This window comes from Pelobates fuscus, chromosome 5 (genome assembly GCF_036172605.1).
Source record: "Pelobates fuscus isolate aPelFus1 chromosome 5, aPelFus1.pri, whole genome shotgun sequence".
In the NCBI taxonomy this organism is placed as follows: domain Eukaryota; kingdom Metazoa; phylum Chordata; class Amphibia; order Anura; family Pelobatidae; genus Pelobates; species Pelobates fuscus.
Window position 1 is genome coordinate 215,864,241 of NC_086321.1, and position 19,153 is coordinate 215,883,393.

Below are 19,153 nucleotides of genomic sequence, written 5' to 3' on the forward strand. Positions count from 1 at the left end.
ATTTTTTTGAGGCCCCTTACACAGCTCAAGGTCTGGGCCCCAGGGCCTGACGGTGAGTATGCCCATAAGGCCCACCCATAAGTCCATCTATATGTTCCACCCATTAAATTCGCTCACAGGGAGTGTAGTGTGTAGGGCATGTGTTATGTGTTATTGTAGAGGATCTAATGTGTGTGCTTATGGAATGTAGTGTATAGGCATACCAGTTTGTGTAGGTGATGCAGTGTGTTTGTGTGTAGTGGAAGCAGTGTGTGTTTGTGGTTGTCTGTAAGGGATCCATTGTTTGAATCTGTGTTTGTATGCATAAGGGATGCAAGGTGTGTGTCTGTAAGTGTGTGCATTGAGTGTGTGTAAGAAATGCATTGTTTCTGTGTGTATGTAAGAGAAGCAGTGTGTGTGTATGTGTGTGTAAGGGATGCATCTCCCCCCACCCTCCCCTGGGGGTCTCTTCTCACACCCACCCACCCTCCCTGTGTTTTCCTCACCTCCTCTTCTCCTCATCTCCACTTCTCCTCACCCCCTCTCCTGTGTTCTTCTCACCTGCCCCCCGTGTCTTCTCACCTCCCCCCGTGTTCTTCTCACTCCCCCTCCCTGTGTTCTTCTCACATCCCCCTCTTCTCACCCCCCTCTGTGTTCTTCTCACTCCCCCTCCCTGTGTTCTTCTCACCTCCCCCTCTCATCACCCCCTCCCTGTGTTCTTCTTACTCCCCCGTGTTCTTCTTACTCCCCCCTCCCCTCTTCTTCTTACCCCCCTTTCTTCTTACTCCCCCTTTCTTCTTACTCCCCCCTCCCCCTTTCTTCTTATTTCCCCTCCCCTCTTCTTCTCACTCCCCCCACCCCTCTTCTTCTTACTCCCCCCTCCACTTGTCTTCTTCTTACTCCCCCTCCCCTCTTTCTTCTTACTCCCCCCCACCCCTCTTCTTCTTACTCCCCCATCCACTTGTCTTCTTCTTACTCCCCCTCCCCCTTTCTTCTTACTCCCCCCTTTCTTCTTACTCCCCCCTCCCCTCTTCTTCTTACTCCCCCCACCCCTCTTCTTCTTAATACCCCCCACCCCTCTTCTTCTTAATCCCCCCACCCCTCTTCTTCTTACTCCCCCCCTCCACTTGTCTTCTTCTTACTCCCCCTCCCCTCTTTCTTCTTACTCCCCCCTCCCCTCTTCTTCTTACTCCCTCCCTCCACTTGTCTTCTTCTTACTCCCCCTCCCTCCCCTCCCCTCGTTCTTCTTATTTTATTTTAAATCCACCCAGCCTTCCTGGGAGAACTGGAGTGGATTGCTTACCTGCGGTCCAGTGGGGCTGCTGGGTGGGCAGGCAGGGGGCGGACAGGCTTTAATCTCCCTGCTCAGCTCCCTTGTGCACCGCTTAGTGATGCCGGGAGCCTGAGTGACGTCATATTCCAGCTCCCGGCTTCATTAAGCAGCGCATGAGGGAACTGAGCAGGAAGAGCTCAGGTGAGCATGCTCCCTCGCTGCCCGCTACCCGCCGCCCACCTCGGGTGGGCTCAAAAGTGACCAGCCGGCCAGCTCTTGAGCCCCCCAGGACACAAGGCAAACAAGGGAGGCAAACAATCTATAACAATCTATTGTTTTGCCAGGACACGAGGCAAACAAGGGATCTCCCTGGGTCTTTGGGGGTGGCTTTTTTGCCGCTCCCTGCAAAGTGCCGCCCAAGGCAGATGCCTTGTTTGTCTCGCGGAAGATACATCCCTGCACACACAATGCATCCCTACAAACAAAACACACACACACTGCATCCCTACACACACACACAATATTTATCCCTACACACACTGTATCCCTACACACACTGCATCCCTACACACACACACACACACTACATCCCTACAAACACACATACAATGCATCCCTTGCACACACAGAAACAGACACAACTTACTTTACAGTAGTGGGGAAAGAATGACACACATGGACGGGCTGGGACAGAGAGAATGGCACACACGGGGGGACTGGGGCGGAGTGAATGACACACACGAGGGTGCTGGAATGGAGGCAATGACACACTTGGAGGGGCTGGGGGATGAGATGCATTGAGTGGATGGGGTATGAGACGCATGGAGAGGGTGGGGGTATGAGACGCATGGAGGGGCTGGGGGAATGAGACGCATGGGGGACCTGGGGGTTATGAGATGCATTGAGGGGTTAGGGGGTATGAGATGCATGGGGGGCTGGCGGGGTACGAGACACGTTGGGGGGTTTGGGCAGGGCAATTTTCGCTCCAGGGTCCAGTGATTTCTAGTAACGCCTCTGTCTGTAGGGTAGTATTTGTGCGTAGATGGTCTGTTATATTGTATATGTTCATGAGTAGTGTATGGTATTGTGTATGATACCTATGAATGTGGGCTATATATGGGGGCTGCTTGTATTGTATGTGGGTATGGTATGTCACATTGTGTGTTTGGTGGTATGTATAAGTGTGGGCTGCTTGTGGCATTACATGTGAGAGGCTGCTTGTAGGGTGTTGTTGTGCATGTTTGTGGGCTATTTGTAATATTCATATGAGGAGGAGACCTCTTCTTGAGCTCTGTGTATATCTATGAGTGTAAGTTGTTTCCCTAGTGTCCAGTGGGGATCGTAATACAGGACTAAGGCAGGAGATGCGATAGCTGCTGTACTCCAGTGCAGATTCACATTCACAATTGCTGGGAGTAGTTGATCTATGGTTCGCTCCCTTTAAGTGCTGAGTATTTTCTCTTACCCCCGGCAATCAAAGCTCGGTTTGAACTGGTAGATATCTGGAGTCCAAGTGGTGCTCCTGATAGGCTAGATCCTGTTTGGCTCTGGCAGCTTTGAGTGCTGTGCAAAGGCTCCTTTAGTGCCATGCATGACACACATGCCATAGGTTGCTGACCCCTTTAGGATAGGTATGTGTATTGTTCTGTCTTCTAGAGCTGTCATTGAGTAACAAATGTGGTTGTTGTTTCCCACATGCATAAGTATATAGTGTTAAACAGGACATGAGTTCTTATTGTGTCTGGGATTGAATATATGGGCAGAGTCAAACAAGTCAAATTCCAAGGGTAGAGTTTAGCTTCTTTCCATCTTTAATTTCCACCAGCCATAGACAATGGAATTATAGAGTATATGTTATCCCTAAAAAAACAAAAGGTCAAACAAATACTTTGCTTATGGGTAGTTCTGAGGAATCTGTTGGCTGTTGTGAGAACAGCTTCCCAAACATGCCACCCAAATGTTAAACTATTTTCTGTATGTGAGCATAAAGATCCCTTGGATTATGTACAGTTGCCAGGCATAAAACAAGCCATTATTATCTGCAAAGAAAAGCAAAAATGAAACTTGAACATTATGGGAGGAGGGGAGCTTCAATCAGCAAAGGAGAGGGTATGCAAGGCCTAACTGGCTACATTTGCAGGGTCATTTAGAGAGCTCAAAGTAAGCCATGTTTTAAACTTGAAATTCACTATATTCTTACTATAGTACATAGTCCTGTGAGTCCATTCTTAATGCATGGTTGAGAAGGAATGGGTTAAAAATGCATTGTATAAAAAAAATGTTACTTGACATTAACAAACATTAACACTTCATAAGGTTATATTTGTCTTTTATTAACCATTTCTTCATTCCATATCCTTCTTTAGTAGTAATTATGTTGTCCATAACTATTTATTCTTAATATATATATTCTATTTATTCTAGTTTTCAATAAATGATACAGAAACATATACGTAAAGATGCATACACCAAGGTATAATTTGTTTATTTCCGAAGATAAAATATCTTTTAGGGATGTGCATGGGCCAAAATTCCATTCGGTTCGGTTCAGAAATTTGGGTAAGTAAAAACATTTGTCTACTTCGGCAATTCGGACCAATGTCATTCGGTTCGACTGCCACCACAACCACTTACACATCTATATTGCTCCCAGTGCCCGGACTGCCACCACAGCCACTTACACATCTATAGGGCTCCCAGTGCCCGGACTGCCACCACAGCCACTTACACATCTATAGGGCTCCCAGTGCCAGGACTGCTACCACAACCACTTACACATCTATAAGGCTCCCAGTGCCCAGACTGCCACCACAACTACTTACACGTCTATAGGGCTCCCAGGAATTAGCTTATTGGTCAAGATTCCTGTCATCATTCACATAATGACACTTGACACTTTTCAGAAATCCGAAGCACTTCAGAACTTCGACAATTCTGAACTTCGGACATTCGTAAGCATCTGAATGTCTGAATTGCACAAATTTCGTTTGAATGTACAGTCGGAATGAAACTAATTGCACATGTCTAATATCTTTGTCCCCTGAGTGAAGCCACTCTGCAGTGGGAGTATGTGATGCTAAGCAGGCTTAACTTCATTAGTGACTACCAAATAAAAATATTTTAAATGCATATGGTGTGCAAATACATATGTATATATTTCTATATTCTTTATTTTCTAAATTATTATTATGATGGACATCTGCTAAGACCTATTCACCTTTTGATTTACGGTTTACCTTTTGACTTAGGGTTCGATTAACTGAAGTAGTGGTTGTTGTGACTGCAGATAAGACTATCCCCAGGTTCTCTTAGGTCAAGGGACCCTTGTTTGCCCATGTTTGACAGTGGTTAGGGAGATCACTGTGCACAAAAATGTGATCCAGCTGTGAATATACTGATAGCATCCATGGTAAGGTTCTCAGCAACTCCACAGATGTAATGACTGGAACTTTGTCTGTCAGAAAAAAAGTACATATCCCCCCAAAAAACATATCTTCATCTCATTCTACTTCATATTCTAAATAATTTACAAGTATTTAAATATATAAATAGCATTCCTATTTCTTATATACCTTATATTTAGTCACAGTCAGAAATATTAGGAATTTATGAAAATGGCATGTCAAATGGAATATCGTGGTTCTAAGAAGAAAAAAAATAATTCTTTGAGAACAGAACTAATAATAATTATAGAAATTGCTTGCTGTTGAGAGAAATGTATTCCTAACAGGTGAACCCTGACAGACGGATCAGATAATTGAACTGGGGAGATGATTAAAATAATAAAAATGACTGATGCATTACTTATTAATTTATTGACTCACTTGCCTCTGAGGACAGAATAAGCCACTTATCTTGGCACCCTCTGCCTGCTTTTTGATGTTTATAGTATCGAGAAGAGGCTCAAGTGGCCTTTAGATGTCTTTGAAAAGAAAATGTTAATAAAATCTGAAAGAAACTGACTGTGAAAGTTACATGAGCCACCGGACCAGTATAAGCAAATACAAATTAAGGATCAGTGCATAACAAAAACACATATACTGGGTAATTCACTAAAGTCTGAGTGGCCCCATATCAAATGGGGAAAACCATCTGGCTGCATACAGGGCTATTCAGACTGCAAAGTATGGACATGGTTTATGCAACTTGACAATGTCTGGATTTTGCTGTTCAGGCCCTGAAGAGGCCATGGCTGAAATCTGGACTAAATGCTGCTAATTTTGACCTAGAGTATTGAAAATTCAAACTATTTGCCCATTGTCAGCGCTAGCAGTCAGCAGGCAAATTGCTGAAAAAAACCTTGGCTGCGCGAAAGTTAATTATGTGTTACTTAGCCAGCCACCACGTCAAGAATTAAAAGAAAAAAAAAATATTAATTAAATAAATAAATTAATTTTAAAAGCCTATTGGAGTCATTAAGACCCCCATATTACTTTAAAAGAGGAATTTAAACCCCTTTTTGCACCCCTTGCCATGCATTCCAGGAGCTCAGTACAGCTATATATACTCTCAAAAGTGAGAAAATAGTGAAAGCATAGGCAATTATAGTAGCAAACTTAGGGTTTTTTTGTTTTTGTTGTTTTGTTTATTTTTTGGTATTTGTTGTTGACTTATTTTTACCCTTGTTTCCCACATTTTACTCCCTCTCCCCAGAGTAAATGATTTGATCATATTGACACTTAAACAAAAGAGCAATCTTCACCAATACTAGAAAGCAAAGTGGATAGGCACGCACAAACTCAGGGGACTATAAACACGATTGATATGGAGGAAGCAAAGCCCCAAATGAAATTGCCAGTATCTATATAGAGTTACCATACCAAGGGGGATCACCATGATCAATGGAGAGAACCTTAAGGTAGCCCGGCATTTACTGACAGAAAACAGAGCTGTGAATAACCCAAATCCCCTAAACATCTTTATAACAGAATATGCTACTATATTTTGAATAATTGTAGCCATAAACATGATATAACTGTATATAGTTCATAGATTATATAGTATATAATCTCCAGGTCTAGTGGTTGCCTAGAAATGGGCTGGAGGTGACTGCCTTTGCTTGCTGTTGGCATGAAGAGTGCCAGCACATTGAGCAGTTAAGATTTAAGGCTGCCCATTTGTTTCTATGTACCTTTAATGGAGTAGCAAGAAGATTTGGAGACATTCAGTGGTTATAGATATGGATCATAGGACTCCATTTTTTATAAACCAGCACCTTTGTAGGGTAACACTAGTGAAGGAAGATGCCATGATTGCGAAACTGCCTGGTGATGGTTGAGAATTCTTGAAAAGGTCAACACCAGAATATGGGTCTGGTAGGGGCCTAAGTTTGTGGACAGTAGACATTAAGACCTTCTTGAAGGTAATATAGTGTAGCATAGGAATCATAGGACATATTTGTTATATTGCTATAAATCTTATTCAGGGCTCAAAATTTCCTCCTAAAGGTTACTTGCCCTAGTGGCCTTGAAGGCTTCTATTGTATATTAACCAGAGGTGAATTTCTACTGACCAGGGCTGAATTTTTATTTGCCAGTGGCTAATGGAACCTTGTTTGAACCTTGCTTTATTTTTCTATTAAAATAGACAAGACTAACAATAATAAAACGGCATAGTTAAGCATAGATGAATGTGGAGAAACAGTACTTTTATGGTAGACACTACTGCACCATCTAGTGTCTCTTGCTTTTTTTGTCACTTAAAATATGCTATGTGTGTTGTTGTTTCTCTAAAAATGTATGCAAAGAGTTAGTCACAGATATTTGGGTAGAGCATGTGGTAAATAAAGAGCTAGGTATCGACTTGATTTATGCAGTTAAGCAGGTGTTGTATCCTGAGCCCTCAAGCAGCCGCCATGTTTGTTAGGAATGTGATCTGTACGTGTCTGGGCCTGACAAGTTTAATTGTTATTCCGCTCTCCAGCTGAGCAACACCCTTTCTTAGTGGCATAGGTATTGTTAGGCTTTATGGGTTTCACCCAAAGATCTATTTTTATGGAAGGATGCTAGTGTTTTTACTATAAAATAGGCAGCTGCTAATCAAAGAAGCACAGTACAGCTTCAGCATGTCCTGCCAACCACGCTACTAGAGTTATGAGTAGTAGGGGAGACAGGAATAGAGGTAGGGGGATTTTTGAGAAGTTGGAGAGGGAAGCACACCCATGAGGTGTAGAGAGATGTGGAGAGAGAAAGAAATATGATTACTCAATAAAATGAGAATTGCCGTGAATTAAGTTAATTTGAAATTCAATGCCAAAATAGCCAATCTGAAAACAAAATTGACTTGTGTAATTTTTCTAATTCGGCTCTTTTGACCTAAATTTTAATATTCAATCTGAATTCACTTTGATTCCCCAATAATTCTCAATTCAGTGAATAACCCTAAATAGATAAAAGGAGAGAAGTGAATAAAATGAAAAGATTTGTAGATCAGAGATATAGGGCCGCATTGGTTAAAGAATAACTTTCTCATTGGATGCAGCCATCAGACAGGAGCTATTGCATTTTAACAACTCATTATTATCCCAGCTTTATGAATCTAAAGACCAAGTCTACATAAAATGCATTTGTGAACTATAAATAGTAATTACTTAGGATAGCTATGAAAATGGCAGGTTCTGGTACAGTACTAGCTAAATTAGTCTGAGCCTAGTTAATATTTTATGTTTTCCAGGCAACACCATTTCATAATTCAATTTTAAAATGAATTCTTCTCCGACTTGGAATTTCATTAGAGCTAGATTTATTAATTTAATTTGGGATTCTGAAAACGCATCTGTCTTTATAATTATTATTTACATAGTACCAACATATACTGCAGAACTGTACAATAGATAATTTAGACACACAAGTAAAAGAAACAAGACAAGTTAGGTAAAACAAGCATGAATAAGTGTTGATGAGGGGCTTACTCATAATCGCGAATAATCTAAGGAATTGGGAAATAACTAAAGAAATAGTAAAAGTGTATCTAGAAGGGAAGATGGATTGCAAAGTAGATAAAAACACAGTATTTATATAAACAAATAACCTATGAAAGCAGCAGGAAAAGAAGGTGGAAAGGGTTAGACCACACAGTGAGCAGACATGTGGTGTGAGGTTAAACAGGGTGACGGTTAATAAGGGAGAGTACTTGTGTCAGAACTCATTTTGGTGCAATACTTTTTTTTGGCTGTAATTATTTGCATTTACTGAACACAGTTTAAAATGAAAAAAATGCACTGAATCAAAAGACAAAACAAAAAAAAACAAAAAAATGATCAGAATTCCCCTGGTTCAACCTAAAGCAGAGCCAAATAGTTGCTAAATAGTTTTCAGGAAATACTCGGGAATTAATTTCCTAGTAATGCCTGAACTGTTTCCCGAAATATTTGTTTTTCTTAAAAAAAAAAAAAAAAAAAAAGGCCTCAAGGGGTATTGAAGTAAAAAATCTGTCTTTGAAGTCTTCTTGCTTGACAGATTCAAGGGCGATACATTCACAATCTGAATGCTGCTAAATAGCCAAAGTGCTATATTTCACATAGTACTAATTTCTCAACTGACCCATATTTAATATATTAGCTATGCAAATTTAGATGCAGTCATTAAATTGTCAAACTATTTGCACTTAGGCAGGAGGGTGTTTTTTTTTGTCAGTTTTGATTTGAACATTTCTTTTGACATTTTTGAGTTTTATGTATAATCAGGTAAGGTTCTAAAAGTATAACTGAAAATTCTAGCCTCTCATTTTATAACCGTGTTTAATATTGATACAGTTTTAATACTATTCTCTTTACTATGGCCCAAGGCAATGATAGGTAAAAGACACGGGAGCCAGGGGAGGCAGCAACTCAATTTACCCAGGGACCAAAACTTGATAATGGATGGTAGTGAGCTTTGGAACTGTTCTATTATATATCAGTTTCGGTTGTGTCAATGACACACCAACACTGCACTTGTTCTTCAAAAAACAACAACAATATATTTATGGGCAATTTATTTTCTAGTTGGATATTTCTTATATTTGAATAATGCATTCTACAACTTGCAATTATATATTTCTAGTATCATTTACTCTTTTTTATGTTTATAAGTCCAAGGTTACTGAATTAAACAGAGATATAAGGGACCTAACACAGAAAGTAGATACAGAGAGGACATAATACTCCATTATGGACCTCCAAAACATGCACAGTCTGCTTTAGAATATACTTTCTTTACTGTGTAAAAAACTGCTTAATGGACGGTTTGTGAGTCTAGATGCCACAGGAAGCATTGGTCTGTCCTCATAAAAATTCCACATGCCGCCAATGAGCAGATCAAGGTACAGGAAAGGATAAGAGGACTAAAGAAGAAGAAGAAAGAACTACTAACTACTATACTCTCTGCATTTCAACAGGATTGTGGACTATATATGGATTGAATACTTTATATTTCCAAAGTATGTCAAACTGAACGTCCTGCAGTGTCTTACAGTGGATGTAGATGCCTAAACTATCAATTAAAATGGAACAGGTGTCTCCACTTTGTGAAGGACTTTTTATGGTCCATGACTCCTAGGTAACCACATAGAAGTTCTTGTTGTTAATACTGTTTCTATTTTACTTTATTAGAGTTTATTTTACTTTCTACTAATAATTATTATGAACTCTCTTTCCTTCTGACATTTTCTTTTGTTAGCATTCCTACCATAATAGAGCTACAGAAAGCCTCCATTACTACAGTTAGAATGTCAGTTAATAAGAAGTCTAATAATCAGTTTGCCTATATGTATAGCATAACGTGGTATGTGAAATCAGTTTGCTATATGTATAGCATAACGTGGTATGTGAAATCAGTTTGCCTATATGTATAGCATAACGTGGTATGTGAAATCAGTTTGCTATATGTATAGCATAACGTGGTATGTGAAATCAGTTTGCTATATGTATAGCATCACGTGGTATGTGAAATCAGTTTGCTATATGTATAGCATCACGTGGTATGTGAAATCAGTTTGCTATATGTATAGCATAACGTGGTATGTGAAATCAGTTTGCCTATATGTTTAGCATCACGTGGTATGTGAAATCAGTTTGCTATATGTATAGCATCACGTGGTATGTGAAATCAGTTTGCCTATATGTATAGCATCACGTGGTATGTGAAATCAGTTTTCCTTTATGTATAGCATAACGTGGTATGTGAAATTTTTTAGAGAATGTGGCAAGGCAGAATACTTTTAGCCAATCACAGGTCACGGATTTTGTGAAATGATTTTGGCATATCATTCATTATTCATGGATTCATTGGTTTTATGGGAAACACTGGGCCCAACTTTCCATCGTCTGCAATGGTTCTCTGAATAACCAGAGCTATTTTTACTGACAATATATGCTTAGCTCTGGTAAATTTCTCAAATGGCGTAAAGAGCAGTCTAAACCTTAGTGACAATGAGAGCATAAAGCAAAATCTGTATCTTCTGTACAGGGTACATCAGACGTATATGTGCAAATTGTGTTAGTCCTGCCATTACTATGTGATATACTGAGGAAAAAATTTCAAAAGTTTACACCATCATTGTAGACTCTGAGTTATTTTCTATAATAGGTGGGTGTAGTTACCATTAGTGAATATTAGATTTGTCACTCCCAATAATGTGATGTATGGGATAACTGTAAAATGAATTTGATCTTCACATGTTGAATAAATTACAATAGCAATTTAACAGATAAGAGTTCTGATTTACTGAAATTATTTTGTAAAAAACAAAAAACAACAAAAAACACTTAATATTGGCTTAGTGGTGTTACAAAGCAAACTGAGGAAATTTGTGATTCATTACAAGTCATAAGAATGTCATCAACATATGTTGCAATTTTAACCCAGCTTCTTCCTATGAAATGCTTTATCATGAAGAATTGTAACACAAGCAGGACTCGCCCTAATTTGTTTCAATGTTTTCAAAACTTCTCTGAAAACAAGAGTTTTATAAAAAATTGGGAGAATGGTCATCAAGTTCAATCTAAAACTGCACACACACGACCTACTGTATTTTCTCTAGAATGGTGCCTATAGTAGTACATATATTTTAACTGTTATCTTAGCCTTAGGACAACATGCTAGGAGAGAGTCAGCTATGTTTGCATTCTTATAGAACTTTTGTCTGGTCCACATTAAAGCTTTAGTTTTGTCTGCTGTTTCTAAGGATGTCATCTTATTTCTGAGGTCAGGTATTTGGCTGAGAAGCATTCTGGAAGGATTTGGTTTAGCAAATGGCCTCGTGAGCTGTTAGCGCCTCCTTGTGAAGACACAAAACAGCGATTTAACTAGCATTTTTAGTTCAAAAACACAGTGGCTCAGGACCAACAGATACTATCTTTGCAGGCTGCCAACCTACTGATGTCTCCATATGTACTGCATCCCCCTTTTGGAAGGCTAGTAGTAATTTGGCGCCATGATCATAATAAACTTTCTGTCTGCGCTGAATGTCTCTCAATCCCTGGTGTGTATTCTTTGGAGTTTGGGGCTTTAATGCAGCAGCCACAACAGATAATTTGATCCGAAGAGTCCGACCCATTAAACGTTGTGCAGGGGAATAGGCCATTCCAGTGATTGGAGTGTTGCGTAGCTCTAAAAGCCCAATATGAGGATCCACCCCCCATTCCCACGTCTTTTGGAGCATGAGTTTAATAGTTTGTGCTGTCCTTTCAGCCAGTCCATTAGTTTGGGGGTAGCCAGGACTAGAACGAGTAAACATTATCCCCCATGCTGCAGCAAATGCCTTCATCTCAGCACTGGCAAAGGGTACATGATAACTGATGTCTTCTGTTTGAATGCCATGTCTACCAAAGGTTACTTTCAGTTTGCCAATAACTGTTGTTCACGATTAATCCGACATCTTTAATACTTCAGCATACTTGGGAAAATAGTCCACTAGCACAAGGAAAGAGCACCCTAGCACAAATCCTGCAGGTCTCTACCATCTGATGTATGTCCTTGGACATGCTGGGACAGAAAAGGATCATCCGAGCCCGCATTTTGATTTTCTGTATGCCTTGATGGCACTCATGCAGACTCTCCAAAATGGTTTTGTGAGCTTTCTGAGGAACCACAATCTTTTCACCCTGCAAGAGGAGACCATCCTCCTTGCACAACAAGTGCTTAAATTGCCAAAATGAGGGGGCGGAGCCTGACAGCCGCGCTGACCAGTCGCACATCTTGTGGGCTCTGGGGAAATAGCGCTAAAAAAGCAAAAATCCCCAATCTTAAGCCTGAATTTCGACTGCTGGACTCTCCAAGTGGCAGGGGGAGATCACAGCAGTGGCAAAACTCTTGTTCCAGTTCGAGATCAGCGGCTGATATGGGGAGCAGACGTGAGGCTTACAACAGGCCTATTCACAGTACCTACGAGGGAGGCGGCCAACCCCTTGACTGGGTGCTGTATTCTATGCCTGCAGTCTCTCCTTCCTTCTTCCCTCCCCCCCCCTGCCGGTGGGGGTTATCCCGGCACACGCAAGCTGTGGTGACGGATTACCAGCGATGCACCCTCCACCGCAATCAGCGCGCAAAGATCAGCAGGGGCACCTTGACTGGCGCACCAGCAATGGCGGACGCCACGTGTGATGGCGATCATCATAAAGCACTGGCCGGAGCGCTCTCAAGGCTGGACAGCATCTTTGAAGCATTCTGGCAGAAGCTACGCCTCAGATGCAGCTTGCCTGCCCCACAGGCCCCTCTACCCCACTCACCTGGGCAATCATCTCGATGTCCTTGGGGACAACCCGAGGATACCAATCGGCTAAAAACGCGCGTCAGGCGGAGAAAGCGGAACTCGAGACGGGCTGCGACTAGGTCTGCTCCAGCATTTGCTTGCCTAGTGAGGAAAAAGAAAAGGAACACCCTCCCCTCACCCCCCAAACCCCCAAAAAACAACAACATATGTTATTTATTGAAGAATTGTCTCACTCTCAATGCCTTGTGAAAGTCTAGGGTGTACTATTATAACACGCTGGATGTATGGATTGGCTGACCCCAGAGGACAACCTACTTTTTCTATGTTTTCCACTACACATCTTGCAATGTCGTACTTTATGCTTTGAAAGGTCAGACATAGCTCTCTGTTTGGTTGGTACAATTCTGACAATATCTGCCCAGATATTAATAGTTTTTAATTACAGTGAGCAGCTGCTGACTGTTTATTGTTTAATATACATGTCCCTACCTGATGGGTGGGGGCAGAACTAAAAGTCATTCTAACCCTCATAGGCCTTTTTTATTTATCTATTTATTTTTTCCTTTTTAATAAGGGGCTTTTTACAAGTGATAAACCCTCGTGCTACATTCGCCTGAACCGCTTTGTCCAAATTGATCTCATGGACGACATTCAGATGAATCAATATGAACAAAACTATTTTTTATTTTATTCTGACCGAGTACCTCCGCCAATCGATGCTCCTAGTGCTTGCCGAGGACTCAAAGCACTCCAACTGACACCATCCGCACTGCAGACCCCACTTCCAGCGAGGCAGCTGCGCTGGGGTCTCGCAGTCTCTCACCCAACCTAGATCCAAGGTCAGGATCCAGCTTCCAGTGGGTGAATCTCACCTAAATCCAGAGAGCAGGAACCAGGAACAAAACAAGCTCTTGCAAGAGCTGACTCTTGGGTATATGTGATTATAGCAATAGAAACATAGAAACATAGAATGTGACGGCAGATAAGAACCATTCGGCCCATCTAGTCTGCCCAGTTTTCTAAATACTTTTATTAGTCCCTGGCCTTATCTTACAGTTAGGATAGCCTGTCCCACGCATGCTTAAACTCCTTTACTGTGTTACCTCTACCACTTCAGCTGGAAGGCTATTCCATGCATCCACTACCCTCTCAGTAAAGTAATACTTCCTGATATTATTTTTAAACCTTTGTCCCTCTAATTTAAGACTATGTCCTCTTGTTGTGGTAGTTTTTCTTCTTTTAAATATAGTCTCCTCCTTTACTGTGTTGATTCCCTTTATGTATTTAAATGTTTCTATCATATCCCCCCTGTCTCGTCTTTCCTCCAAGTCTTTCCCCTGCCTCTTTCTGCCTAATCTTATAGGTCATTCTGTCTTCCTCACTCTGGGTTTTTTTTTATAATTACTAAATGCTAACTTTTTGTTTTTTACTATTTTGGCCAAATCTGCAGAGTACCACAGTGGTTTCTTGAATTTTTTGCTTTTACTGACAAGCCTAATGCAATTTTCTGTTGCCTTCCATAGTGCAACTTTTAAATAATCCCATTTCTCTTGGACTCCATTTAAATTGCTCCAGTCTGATAATGACTCCTTTACACATATTCTAATTTTAGAAAAGTATTTTTTTCTAAAGTCTAAAGCTTTTGTTTTTGTGTGGTGTGACTCAGTCACTGTTCTTATATTAAACAACACTGACTGATGATCACTGGATCCTAAACTTTCACCTACAGTAATATCTGATACCAAATCTCCATTTGTTAACACTAAATCTAGTATGGCCTCTTTACGAGTTGGCTCCTCAACGACTTGTTTTAGAGACAATCCCAGTAGGGAGTTTAGCATATGTGTGCTCCTGGCACAAGTAGCTATTTTTGTTTTCCAATTCACATCAGTTAGATTAAAGTCACCCATGATGATAACTTCCCCCTTCATTGTCATTTTAGCTATTTCTTCAAGTAGTAGATTATCTAACTCTTCAATTTGTCCTGGGGGCCTATAAATCACACCTACACGAGTTACTGTGTGATTACCAAATTCTAACGTAACCCAAACGGGCTCTATGTTCGCCTCATTAACCTTTATTAGGCTAGATTTTATGCTATCCTTCACATACAGGGCCACCCTGCCCCTTTCTTGCCTTCCCTGTCTTTTCTATATAAAGAGTACCCTGGTATTGCTATGTCCCAGTCATTTTTCTCATTATACCATGTCTCAGTAACAGCGACTAAATCTACACTATCAGTTGCCATTATTGCCACAAGTTCATGGGTCTTATTCCCTAAACTGCAAGCATCTGTAGACATGACTCTAAGCTTATCATTTTTTAACACACTTGCTACAGGCACCTTCTGTCCTTGTTTTGGGGGACAATTGGATTGATGTTTTATCACCCTTTTGCCCCCCCCCCCCCCGCCCCTAGTTTAAATACATCCTAGCAAAACCTCTGAACTGCTCACTGAGAACATTTGTTCCCTTTTGAGAAAGATGCAAACCATCTTTTTTGTACAGTTTATTTCCATTCCAAACAGAGCTACCATGAGAAATAAAGCCAAATCCTTGCTCCCGACACCATTCACCAAGCAACAAGTTAAAGTCCCTAATACGCATCCGCCTGTCATTCTGAGTGTTATGCACAGGCAGAACTTCAGAGAATGACTGTGTGGAAGCAACCTGCCATATATCATTGGCAAAAACACTAAAAACTTCCTTAACCTCTGAAACCTCATTGCAAGCCAAGTCATTTGTCCCTAAATGGACAAGTACATCCAATTCCCCTTCCTGCTTTGCTTGCTTAACAATATTACAGATACGTCTCCTGTCTCTGTGAGCAGTAGCTCTGGGAAGACACCTCACAAAACCACCATTGTCCATCTCCACACCTCTTATGATGGAATCCCCCAACAACAACTGCTTTCTATTAGGCCTCACCATAGTCTTCAAGCCTCTCTGCACAACACCACTAGCCTTAGTGCCTCTCTGCACAACACCACTAGCCTCAGTGCCTCTCTGCACAACACCACTAGCCTCAGTGCCTCTCTGCACAACAACACTAGCCTCAGTGCCTCTCTCCACACCACCACTACCCTCAGTGCCTGTCTCTATGACACCATTACACTCTGAAAGTGCAGAAAATGAATTATGTAGCGCAACAGACTGTGCAATATGCCTTTTATCCACAACTCTAAGTCTACCAGATCCTACAGTAATCCATCTGCCATTCCTAGTATGTCTCTGCGGCAGTGGCTTTGCAGCAGTTCCAGCCTGAGTTTGTTTACCAGATAATTTACAAATCTCAGACTTCAAAAATACAATCTCCTGCCGTAAGATAGAGAGCTGTCTACAGATTAGACAACAACCAAACCTCCAAAAAGTGGAATGTGAAACAAATGCATAGCAACTATTACACTGAACTAAGTCTGCCATTCCAATGAGGTAAATAATTTAAATCAAACGAATCTTAACTTTTTATTTATCCTCCTGAATACCTCAGATTACCTCCAGGTTATCTCCAGAATATCTCCAACCACACAGAATCAACACTTAGATGAAGCAAACAAGCTATATTAGCCAAGCTAATGACAACAACCCTTATATACTCCTAAAATCACCACTCACTAGGAATGTTTAACACCTGGGTAGGCCTCTGCTTATTTGCAAACAATAGCTAATTTAAACAGCAATCAATAGCAAGTAGCTAACTAATCAAATCAAATGCCTTATAATTACCAACAGGAAATCAAACCTTGTGCAATCAGTAACCTTTTCCTACAGATGAATCTTACCTGTAACAGTAAAAAGGAAAACTCTTAGCACAAATCTTAGACAGTTGAAGCTTCTGTAAAACTCTCCAGAATATCTCCAACCACAATCCCCAGAGTGTAGTTATCCCATCCCCCAAGCATGAGCCAAGGCTTCAAGAAAGGGTCAAGCAGTTCTGTTTAATTGGCACCACAGGGCTTTCTTTTATGGAGGTCTTACACATATAGGACTGCCCACAAGGTTTTGAAGAACAAACCAATCAATACATTACAACACAGCTAAACACTCCCATTCATACCAGCAGAAATCCTCCCCTCTGCCTGTGATACAATTATCTCAACACAGTAGACTAACTTAATTCTCACAGGCAGAAAACATACAGTTTTACACACTATTCATAACTTTAAAAGTATACATCACATTCACAAAAAACTTACATTTTCAGAATCATACTCCAAATACAAACATACTCAAAAATCAGGCAATTCCTTCCATTGGTTTAAAAGTTAGGTCGAAGTCCTTTGTGATCACTGCAAGCATGGCTTTTCCTGCCTAAACCAGTTCCACAGAGTTAGGCTGTGTGAGATAAGTGGCTTAACTGGGTGTGGTAAGCCAACTATCTCCAGGTACAGAAAATATCCCTATTCACAACAACAGCAAAAATACACAAAAATACATAACTCCTATCATACTGTACAGAACCCCCACATTCAACCTAACCCAGATAGCTTGGATCTGAGCGCTCAATATATCCGAACAGCGCTCAGATCCCAAAACCTACAGTCAAATCGCCATGGGGTTAAAGTTACAGCATGGCCTGATGAGAGGGGCCATAGTCATGAGGCAAGAGGCTAGCCATTAGTCCTCTCCAGGTAGAAGTGGTGAAGGGCACTTCGTCACATAATTCTTTTTTATTGAGAGATTTTTCGGGATCATACATATAACATTTAATCTGACATAACAATGTGTTATCATTCTAATACTTAGTATAATATTGATATATATATATATATAAGTCTAGAGACAACAGATATCATTTCTATCACATATAAGACAAAAAAACAAAACTGAAATAATAATATCCATAGCAAGAGGTAACAGAGGGGAAAGGTCTAATGTACTCCCCTACTCCTCTTCTCTTCCGTTACATGTAGGTTGTTTATTTTTATAAGCAGAAAAGGGAAAACGCCATTGGATCTATTATTATACTAATTTTCGGTGGTCATTAGTATCACTATTAGATTAATCTGGGGAAATTCTATTTAGCCATACCTTCCTAATTGAGAATTTTGCTTGGGGAATTTAAGAGATTTATACATATATATTTCTCTATTTGTATTTGGGATATCAGCTGGTTTTTTGCATTATACCAATTTGGTATATTAGTTGATTTCCAATTCTGTGGAAATAAGCTTGAGACATTTTAGGCCAATACATATGACAAAGTACTTATTTGGGGGACCAATTTATTTTAATTTTAGTTACATTTAGTAGCCATTTATAAGAGTCAGACCATATTCCCTTGATTTTTTTTACTGTGCATCACTCTGCAGTTACTGATAAATTCCTGGAGGTCCTCCAGAGTTGGACCCTTTCTTTTAGATCTGCTACCACACATCATGGCCATTGACTATTGTGATTGTCTCTTCAACCTCATTCCACCCTTGTAAATATGGGAAACAAGGTCTGCAAGGTCTTTAATTTCTTTGGAAATGTCTCACCGGTCTGGTAAAGAATAAGGTATTGCTTTATGTGAGAAGCTTGCAGGCATTCTATTCTGAGTCAAAATTAGGTAGAGTTACTAAGCAATGATTATGCAGAGCTACCGTGAAGACTGGCCTTGTGAATTTTTAACCATAATATAGTTTACTTAATAGCAATCTCACTAGAACAGGGACTTAGTTTTCCTGTGCTAAAATTAAAGGAACACTAAATACCAAAATACTAAATTAATAAAAATCCCTGTTTAGTAGATGTACCCCAAATGAAGACGTGCATGCATTTAATTATTAATTTTTTTTTATTGGAGTAATATCTAAAATCAGTTTGCTAAAACTACATTTCTCTTGTCTGCAGCCTTTACAAGCCATCCTCTTCTCACCCCGCCAGACCTTATGTTACTGTTCAATCACAAACTTCCCAATGCAGTTCAGTAAAAAGTCTTTGAAAGGCATGTGCTCTGGTCAATTGCTGCTCTTGAGTTCAATGCAAATAAGTTATCCAAACTAGGAAGTAACCAGGTTAATTTATAAAATTCTATTAAACTTTGCACTTTTTCTAAAATAAATAATAAAATAGCTTTTCAGCAAGCTAAAGTGCGTTAGAGGTCTGGAATGTGCCTTTAATATATGCTTATTTTTTTATTATAATTCAGATATGGTCCTCCATTTCATATTTTTGCATAAACTTTTCAAATGACTTAATATTTTGGGATAACGTTTAAATTATTTAA

General features: G+C 40.2%; 1 protein-coding gene across 1 annotated transcript in view; it reads right to left on the reverse strand.

Moving 5' to 3' along the window:
• The window catches only part of PCSK5 (proprotein convertase subtilisin/kexin type 5), a 399,481-nt gene that overhangs the window by 83,814 nt on the left and 296,514 nt on the right, over positions 1-19,153 (reverse strand). The window lies entirely within an intron of this gene.